At 42.2% G+C, this 10,357-nt stretch overlaps 1 long non-coding RNA gene across 1 annotated transcript in view; it reads right to left on the bottom strand.

The window, feature by feature from the left end:
- Nucleotides 1-213: 213 nt before the first annotated feature.
- LOC111537046 overlaps nucleotides 214-10,357 on the bottom strand; it is a 13,729-nt gene continuing 3,585 nt past the window's right edge. Inside the window, exons 3-4 of the long non-coding RNA XR_002729890.1 lie at nucleotides 6,903-6,957; nucleotides 214-304 (exon numbers count right to left, since the gene is read on the bottom strand). This is a non-coding gene — a long non-coding RNA (uncharacterized LOC111537046). The remainder of the gene's footprint in view (nucleotides 305-6,902; nucleotides 6,958-10,357) is intronic.

Below are 10,357 nucleotides of genomic sequence, written 5' to 3' on the forward strand. Positions count from 1 at the left end.
CTGCCTCTGGGTGAAATCTGTAGTCCTTACTTGCTGCTATTTTCTACCATCCTAATAATAGCTCATTGTTAGGCAGACATGACGCAAATACACTTCTCACCATCTTGGAAGATTTGGGGGGTCTTACCTTCTTATTTAAGTCCTTTGTTTCATTATTTATTCTCTCTTTTTTTAGTTTGTTCTCTGTTTTCCTTTAGTTGGTAAAGAAGACAAGTTGTTGATGAAGGAAATTGACAAAATATCAGCACCTCTTGAGTTCTTTGGTGATCTGCCTTCTCCAGAATCTTCTGATCTGTCCCTACACCTGCATGAAAAGTGCTTCACGCAAAAGAAACTGTCCTTACTGGGTGTCATAAGTGAGCTTACTAAATTTTGTGTGTGCTATCAATAACCCCTCACCTTTCCATCTGGGGTAGCAGCTACAATTACCTCTTTTTTTACTATCTTGTTTCGCCCTAGAACAGGCAGGAACATCTTATATTCAACAGCTTATCTTCATAGGTGCAGGACAAAGACAGAACTAGAAGTCATCCCTCTGCTCACCTGAGACAAATGCATATTTGACATGCATTGGGAATCAGGCACATCCACCCCTGACCTTCTGCTGGGAGCATTTTTTATTTAAGATATTTTTGGTTCATCTCTTGAACCTCCTTTCTACCTCCAGTTATCCCTGAGTCCCACTCACATTCCTCTTCTTTATTACTCCCTAGAAAGGAAGTAGAAAGGCAAAAGACTTTTGCCACTGAGTCGCTAAAAAGAAAGAAACCTGATAATCTGGGAATTAAGGGAAGCCAGGGAAACATATCCTCAACTCTTAAGGTGAAGCTCCCAGTAGTCACCATTCCAAGAATATGGGACCTCAAACTCAAGCACCTTTCTTGAGACAGAGTCTTAATAATGAAATCTGGGAATGGGAATGCATGTGTTTCTTTGTCTATCTCAACATTTTTTTCAAGACCATTTTTGTAGCCAGCCACAGCTGTTTTGTAGGTACAAAGAAAGGGGCCCTACTTCCCAGGCTGTAGCTGTGAAAAGAAGATAAAAATTTCAGGACTCCAAACTCACTATGCCAAAGGGCAAAGTTAAGCTTGGGAATGGAGTCACTCAAAATTGCCTTTCATTTTGTTCCTAAATAGATAGCTACAAAGGTAGAAGGTTACAGGCCTCCCCAAGGGGCCTCCCTCACAATTTGCTCACAAGAAAATTCTCTGTGCACCCCGATGTGCAGAGATGTATATCAAAATATTCATTGAAACATCTCAGCCCTGGATCTAAGATTGGGTGAGGTATAGGAAGAAAGGGTAATGTACCAAAAAAAAAAAAAAACAAAAACAAAAAAAAAAAAAAAACAAAAAACAAACAAACAAACAAAAATGAGTAAGATATGGTTTCTGTCTTCTAGAAGTTAAAAGCACAGCTTATCTTCATAGTTAGAGAACAAAGGCAGGATTAGAAGTCATCCCTATGCTCACCTGAGACAAATGCATATTTGAATACTTCCTTTACTCTACGTTTACTTTATCTTACCTAAAAATGCAGATTCATTGAGCCGGAGCCAATGTATAGTTGACTATTCCTCTATCCCCTCTTTTCACATTTAAAATGTGGATTCAGTGAACACCAATCTAGCTTCAAAAGAATGCAATTGCTTGCCTATTCTTCCCTATTTTTTTTTCCCGAATCACAGATGTTCCTGTGACTTTGCGTTCCTTTTTCCCGGGCGCATTCTCAACCTTGGCAGAATAAATCTCTAGATTGATTGAGTCGCCTCAGTCATTTTCTTTGGTTTTACATGACCAAAGCATACCTTCCCTCTGTGGCCTTCCTTTGGTCATTAAGGATATTCTTTCTGCCATCGGGTAACCAGGTGGTACTACCTCAACCAGAGCCACCATCTTCACATGGACACTTCTGCACCTTACTCTAAGATGTGGTTGCCACTGAGCAAATATGTATCCATTTGACTTCCAACTCTTTTTTTTTTAATTAACGTTGGCATTTTTTAATTTGCTTTTTTCATTGACAAAAAAAATACCTGTGTGGTGTACAAAATATATACATTATTGAACCGGGAAATGAAGCTAATAAACATACAATTTACTTCACACACATCATTTTCTGTGGTGAAAACACTTAAAACCTACTCAGCAATTTTCAAGTATACAATACATTGTGATTAGCCACCATGTGGTACAATAGATCTCTTAAAATTATTTCTCCTCTCTGGAATTTTGTATCCTTTGAACAATATCTCCCTAATTCTCCCTAATTTTCAACTTCCTTTGTTCACAATGTCTTCAATTCTTCCTCCCAACCAGAAGGCTCTCGGGTCTCCATCCCTACCATCCAAATTCTCTGTATGATTCAGGGTTCAAAAGAGGTTCCAATCGTGCTGTGAGACTCCTCCCGCCACTCTGGTTCTTGCTAGTAGCTCTTTTAATTATGTTCTCTAGCACTTGTTATAGTGATTCATATCCTGGATATGCATGTGAATCGCCTGTGGACTGTTTAAAAATATAGACCCTGACTAGACAGACCTAATCAGAATCTCTGTGTGTGAACTGCAGGCATCTGTAGTTTCACAAAGCTTCTAATGTGCAGCGAGGGTATGAGAAAAACAGGTAATATATAAATGATTACTTTTAGTGTTTAACCATACCATGCCCGTTGCTATCTGTCTTTTTAACTTCTAGAAGACAGAAACCATATCTTACTCTAGTTTTGTTTTGTTTTGTTTTGTTTTGTTTTGTTGGTACATTACCCTTTCTTCCTATACCTCACCCAATCTTAGATCCAGGGCTGAGATGTTTCAATGAATATTTTGATATACATTTCTGCACATAGTAAAATCACCTAAGGTTTCCACAAACATTTTTGAATAATTTCACTGTGCCAGGCACTGGATCTAGGAAGATGAAAACAACATGAGTCCTTTTAGACTAGAATCCGTAGCTAACAGGTAAATGTTGTTGAGACTGTCATTTTGCTGCTGGGACACACAAGGGGCCAAGAAAGTTTTGCTACGATTAAAATGATTGACTTCTGAAAGAGGAGAGTGGAGGATGGAAGGAGCCTCTGGGTTTGCAAAGGATAAAAGTTTCAGAGTATTTTGAGGAGGTTCTACTATTTGTGCCATCATCCATTCCACACCTTCCTATGCTGTGCAACGAGCAGGGATAGGTTGTAAACTAAATATCTGCACCTCTCCCTCCAAATGGCCACTCATTGGAAAAGTAATGTATAGCTTTCCTGCTAAAGGAATAAAGCGGGTACATGAGGCATATAAGTGAGAGCGCATGCTGTGGCGTAAACATGGACTGCATCCAGGTGTCCGTGGATGGTGTGTGTGCAAGGTCAGCTCTACTGCTTTCTGCAGGCTGCTGGTATCTCCTGGTTCCATCCCTCAGCTCCTAAGGCTGCTCAGACAATATTGGGAAAATCATGCGGGGCTTCTCTTAGGTGTCCCACTCTGTCCTTCCCATATCAATCTCCCCTAGAGTATTTTCTTCTTTTATTGCCAGATATCCCCAAAATCTTTCTTCTGTTTAGCAAAAACATTTTTGTGTGTCTGTGAGATGGAGTCTTGTTCTGCCACTCAGGCTGGAGTGCAGTTGTGCAATTATAACTCACTGCAGCCTCAAGCTCTTGGGCTCAAGGTATCCTCCCACCTCAGCCTCCCTAGAAGCTAGGACTGTGGGCATCCATCACCATGCCCAGCTAATTTGTAAACATTTTTAGAGATGAGATCTCACTATGTTGCCCAGACTGGTCCCAAACTCCTAGCCTCGGCTTCCCAAAATGCTGTTATTAGAGGTATGAGCCACCATGCCCAGCCCTAAAATCAATTCTTAAGAATGGATCGTAGAACTAAATTTACAGAAAGATGTACTTCACTGATAAAGCAATTGGACCTTATCAAATAAATAAGAAAAGTAACATTTATTGAGTTCCTAATGTGTGCCAGGGTCAACCATGTTGACGCATTATTAGCAAATTAAATAGGGAAGATGATTGAAGGGTTGGGGTCTCCTACGCCTCAGCACCTGTGACACATAGATGGCTGCTTCCTCTTCTTCCTCCTAAGATGAGCCTTGCCTGTTGCCTCTTGAAGGACCACACCCTTAGTCTTTATTTCAGATCCCTTTTGAAGCAGATCTTAGAACCTCTTTGTGTTTGCTTTTTTCCTATGAGCAACTAGCTTCTTTTGCTCTCAACTCCTTTTCCAAGAGGCACAAGGTTATTTTCTAAACTAGGCCACTGGTAACCCCTAGAAAAAAAGTTTCCAATGATGGCTGCCATCTTGACAAATGGCCTTGATTCCAATGCACTCTTCTACATATGATCTACATACATGCAATATCAATTTTGATTTACATGTGATTTCAATCTATATGCAGTATTACTTTGTATATGTAACATCACCCTTTTACATGCAATGTGGCAGCGATCCATTTACTCTAAGGGATCATAATACTTCCTACCTGATAGTGTTGTAGTGAAGATTCAGTGAAATAATACAGGTAATGAACCTACAACAGTGCCCAGCATAGAGCAAGCACTCCACAAAGGTCCTCACTGTTGTCATCATTCTCCCTTCTGAAAGACTGTTGATAGTGTGATGTTCCTCAGACTACCTTCATTAGTTCCAAGCTGCCCAATTTCCTCCATCATTCCCTCTACCCACATACTCTCCCTTCTTCCTCTTTCCATAGAGTTTCCATCAATGGTAGTGGTGGTGATATTAAGAGCAGAAACAGAATTAAGAATAAATGGAAAGGTATTTCATGTTGCCTCCTTAGCCATAACTAATTATAATCGTTTCCTTAGCATCAATAAACATGAAAGACTTCTGGCTGTAAAGGCATGTCAGGCACTGCTCCAGTTGGAGTTTCCAGCCCTCTCCTTGCTTCCTGTCACATATAACTCTGCAGGCTGCCACTAGACACGGTGGCTTCCTGTTAGACCTGCTTTGTGTAAACTTTGCTGTCATTGGGAATTTAATCACCTTTCTGAGACAGGGACCACTGCTTTGTTAATCTGAACCAAGTTGTGATGTCAGAAGGGAAAATTAGCAACAGTTAGGTTCCAGTGTTATGAATAACCACTTAGGGTGCCCTGTCTCTGTCTAGAGAAAGAAAAATACAGTGATCCTAAATGTAAGTAATTCATCATGACACAAAGAAAGTTAAAGGAAAATTAACGTCATAGCATAAAACAGCAGTGACATATAAACCTACAGAAAGAGTAGAAAAGATACTCAAGTTAAAATTATGGGTTGAGAGGAGATCCATGGAGTGAACTTAAAATAAATGTATCGTTACAGAAAGGGTTGAGAATCTCTCAGGCACTTTAGCCTCTGGATGTCCCAGACTATTTGATGCTGTTTATGTTCTATGCTAGGACAAAACCAAACAGGCCCACTGAAAGCCAAGCCGGGTCACTGGTGATATTCCTAAGCCTGGCTGCAGGAACCTTTAGGGGCTACATGCCCTTCCTTTGGAGAAAAATGCTATCCTCTCTTACCCTCTGCTCTTGACTAAATAGATTCTATACCATCACCCCCTTAAGAAAAACGGGCGGGATCCAATCCCAGTTTTCTGTCTGTGTAATGCAGATATTAGGAATCACTAGGCAGCACAGCCTAGAGTTCTCATTTTCTTTTGAATGTAATAGCTTCTTGCAAGGAACATAAAAGCAGTTGTGCAGTTACATTTGGCTTTAGCAAAAGGAGAAATCTATGAAAATTTAAAAATTAACATAAAACAAGGGAGATATTATGTGATTTTTAAAGGATTGTTGTCAAGGTACCTTGTATCTGGGTGTGGAGAAAGAAACTATCAGGTTTAGGCTGAGAGTTAGATTTGACTCTGCTTAGTGGGGTTCCTGTCCAATTTGTTAGTACCCTGGGGTCAGAGAGACAGGGGTTCCCCTGAGACAATTTCAGGTTTGTTTGGTGCTTTGAGAGGCCAGACTGGGGAGAGGTTCAAGGAGGTGCCTGTTACCACCAATGAGAACAAGGGATGCATTTCCAGGGGCTTGGTTTGGAGGTGGATGGAATCTACCTTCCACAGGGACATTGGCTATTTGGGGACAGATATAGGCTACCAAGGTCAAGTGCTTACTCCTCAATTCAGCACTGAAAGAAAGATGTTTCTTTCAATAGACCAAATTTCCTCATACTCACCCAAGAACTTCCAGATTTAAGAGGGCACTAACATGTAGTGAGAACTCAATGATGTGTATATTATTATGGATGGATGGAGGAATGTCAATGCCAATAGGTAGCCACAGGACACAAGTTCTTTGCTAGTATAGTTAGGTGAAAAATAATCTAGACTCATGAGTGTCGAATGGGCCCAGATACTGATTCAGGGTAGGTCGTTGATAAAATGGCAGGTTTGAGGGATTAAGTTCAGTAGATGCAGGATATTTTCATATTCATTCAGGAAATACATAAAAACACCAGGGGTGATTCTAACTGTTACACATGGCACAACACCCAAGTAAAGACATTGAATTAGTGATTTTAAAACTTCTCACCAAAAAAACTCATGCAGGGGAGTTTCATCTTCTCACAGACTGCCTGGATTCACCTCAGACAGGGGGCAGGCTGAGAGAGGGCCATTGAGTTTTAGTGGATTGAGTCTATAGCTTCTCATCTGACTCTCCACTGAGGAAGTAGAAGTCTTTGGTGCCCAGGAAATTAGAGTGAATGGGAGATGACAAGGTCATTGCTGAGACTGTTTCCTGTGCATGGATCAAGTTACTTTAGAATCTGGATCTCTCAGAATGAATTACTTGGGTCTCTGAACCTCAAACCAAATAGATGAGCTTTATATTAAGGCTACACATTTTAAGACTGAAATCAAAATTGCCATTTTGACTACAGTGTCTCTTACTTGGAGCTATGGCAAACAGGAAGGAAAAAGGTGATGTGGGGCTTCACTAGAGCTTCTAGAAGAATAGGAAGAATGACCACTTTCATTTGACACCTCTATAACAGCTACTGTGTTGTGATTAGATACATTAATACGATTAAAGATTTCATCTTCTTATGAGGTTCCCAGACTTTTTCAGTTTTGTTAAGAAACAATCAGAATCGTTAAATAACTCCTCCAAAGCAGGTGACAGAGTCAAGATTTGAATCCAGGGTTTTGATATTACAGCCCATCTTCTTTTTCTAGAGCTACCAAGCGATTCATGGCACATCACACCTAGGTGTGCTATGGCGGGAAGCAGAATGCCAGGGGAATGTGTACTTCATTCATGTCATTGCAAATTAATTTATTTGGGTTATCTCTTCTGGCACATCATTTAGCAGTAGCAGAGGATTTAAATTAGATTTTCTTTAAGGGGATGTCCATGACTAGATTCTTGCTTGAAGACCTTCAAGACAGGCACTAGTGGTGGGGCCTGACGTCTGCAGCATGTCCTTGTGAAGGAGAATCTGAGCTGGCCCCTCTACCTTCCGAGTTTCTATGCTAAGAAAGGAAACAGACAAACAGCAGGAGGTTGCAGTTCCCAGAAGAGGCATTGTTCTTCTCCCACCGCCTCTGCTGTCTACCCTGTTACCTAAACAAGTATTACTCTAAATACCTGAAATAGTCATCTTCCAGGAATACACCTGATACTTGCAAAACAGGACAGGTTTCTGTCCACAGGCTTTTAAGTTTTGGGTTTTCTCTGTATGCCTGATTGGTCCTCGTTTCCCTAACACCAGTTCATTTTCTGATTTTTTTTTCTCTTTGGCCAAGTGCCTCGTTTTCACACTGTGTTAGTAACAACCATTGGGTAGACCAGTGGCATGCGTGGCTGGCTTGCATAGATCCCACTCTTCAACTTCATGTTTGAGCATATGCCATCTCTTACATCTCCCTGTCCTGTGAGTGATGTTGCAATCAATACAAATAAATGTCAGGGGCCCTAGGCTATAGGTAAACTGTGCCAGCATAAACCCATGAGGTGTTGAGAATCTCTACGTCACATACTCTGATGCTCTGTAATTCTATTTTTCTGGCTACCAGAGCCCTCCCACAGATTCCAGGGCTTGGTTTAGAAATCTCCCTGCCTTTCCCAATTTGGCTCACAAAGATCCCACCCAAAACTTTGTACTTCTCAGGAGAGACAATAGAACAATGGGAACTATAGGAGTTGTGTTATTCTCACTATTTGACTCAATCTGAACTGTGTCCACTGTAACAGTTAAGGTGTAGGCAAATAGGCAAATCTCCCTCAAAATCATCCCTGGACCACCAGCATCAGAATTAGGCACTTGTTAAAAATGTAGATCCTCTCAGTACCTCCTATTTATTCAGAATTTCTGCAGTCAATATCCAGAAATCTGAATTTTTTTTTTTTTTTTTTTTTTTTTTTTTTTTTGAGATGGAGTCTGGCTCTGTCGCCCCGGCTGGAGTGCAGTGGCCGGATCTCAGCTCACTGCAAGCTCCGCCTCCTGGGCTTACGCCATTCTCCTGCCTCAGCCTCCCAAGTAGCTGGGACTACAGGCGCCCGCCACCTCGCCCAGCTAGTTTTTTGTATTTTTTAGTACAGACGGGGTTTCACCGTGTTAGCCAGGACGGTCTCGATCTCCTGACCTCGTGATCCGCCCGTCTCGGCCTCCCAAAGTGCTGGGATTACAGGCTTGAGCCACCGCGCCCGGCCAATCAGAAATCTGAATTTTAAACAAGCTCCCTTTTGTGTCAGAGCCCCTGCAGGAAACTGATGACACACTCAAATTAGGATAATCTTAGGAGAGTTTAATAAAGGGATCATTTCAGAGAGGTAGTCAGGGTAAGGAGAAGTCGCAAGTGCTGTGCGCTGTTAAGAACCTGGGTGCAGCTATGCAGGTGCACGCGCAGCAAGTGGGTTACTGGAATCTGGAGCAGAGGGACTGTGGGAAGGGCCATAAGATAGGATGTGCTTGGGATTTTGCCATGGAGGGACTCAGCCAGGGCTTGATGGCCAGATAGGTGAATAAGCACCTAACCCCACTTTGCCAATCTTCTGCAAACCAGAAGCCAGAGGCAAGAGAGCCTGTTGTTTTGCTACACAGGAGGCCACCACTAGGTGAGAAGGATGGTGAGTGGATTTGAGGGACAAATGGAGACTGCCTGGCCCCTGACCCACCCATAGCAAACCTTGAGAACCACTGGGCTAAACATTTCTCTTGTCCCTGGCCGATTAAGGCCTGTCTCAGTTCCATAAATGAGACAGAGGGTGAAGGGAAGTAGAAGAAGAGGTGAAAATGGAAGATCCTACTATGGGAAACACAGGGAAAGCCAGAGATCCAGGAAAAGAGGATGAGGGAGCTGCAATGGTGTAAGCAAGTCTAGACTTCACTTCCCTGGTGTGCTCCGAATTCCCCTCATGCTGCCCTGTGCTTTTGGTCACCTTCCCCTGTGTGTGTGTGTGTGTTTGTGTTTTCCTGCCTCCTTTTGCTTGGCACTTTTTCCCTAACTCCCCAACCTAGCATGAGACTCTTCTCTTCAGTGCTCTGGGAATTGGAGGCAGCATTTTGCATGTTTTAACTCTTCCTGTGGTCTCCATGATCTGCTACAAGTGGTTCCCATGTTCATGGGCACTTTTTCAAGACTTCACCTGACTGTTTCTGGAAGAGTCTGTGACTACAGTAGTCCTCCCTTATCCACAGTTTTGCTTTCTGCAGTTTTAACTACCCTGCAGAACAGTACAATAAGGTATTTTGAAAGACAGAGAGAAAGACCACATTTACATAGCTTTCATTGCAGTATATTGTTACAACTATTCTAGTTTATTGTTGTTAATCTTTTACTACACCTAATTTATAAATTAAACTTTATCGTATATACACATGTATAGGAAAACACATAGCATATAAAGAGTCTGGTACTATCAGCAGTTTCAGGCATCCACCGGGGGTCTTAGAATATATCCCCCATGGATAAGGGGGGACCACTATACTTTCTAGCAAAGCTGTGACATTGAACAGAGAGGTGAGACACCAGTGAAAGCTACTAGACCAAAGGTGAGTGTTGGGGGAATCTTTAGAGAAAGCTCTTTTGGCCTTTTTAAAAGAGCTTATTGAGGTGCTTGGTATAATTCAAGATTAACTAAATAGTCTCATATTGGCTGGGCACGGTGGCTCAAGCCTGTAATCCCAGCACTTTGGGAGGCCGAGACGGGTGGATCACGAGGTCAGGAGATCGAGACCATCCTGGCTAACACGATGAAACCCCGTCTCTACTAAAAAAATACAAAAAACTAGCCGGGCGAGGTGGCAGGTGCCTGTAGTCCCAGCTACTCAGGAGGCTGAGGCAGGAGAATGGTGTGAACCCAGGAGGCGGAGCTTGCAGTGGCTGGATCTCAGCTCACTGCA

This window comes from Piliocolobus tephrosceles, chromosome 1, assembly GCF_002776525.5.
Source record: "Piliocolobus tephrosceles isolate RC106 chromosome 1, ASM277652v3, whole genome shotgun sequence".
In the NCBI taxonomy this organism is placed as follows: Eukaryota; Metazoa; Chordata; class Mammalia; order Primates; family Cercopithecidae; genus Piliocolobus; species Piliocolobus tephrosceles.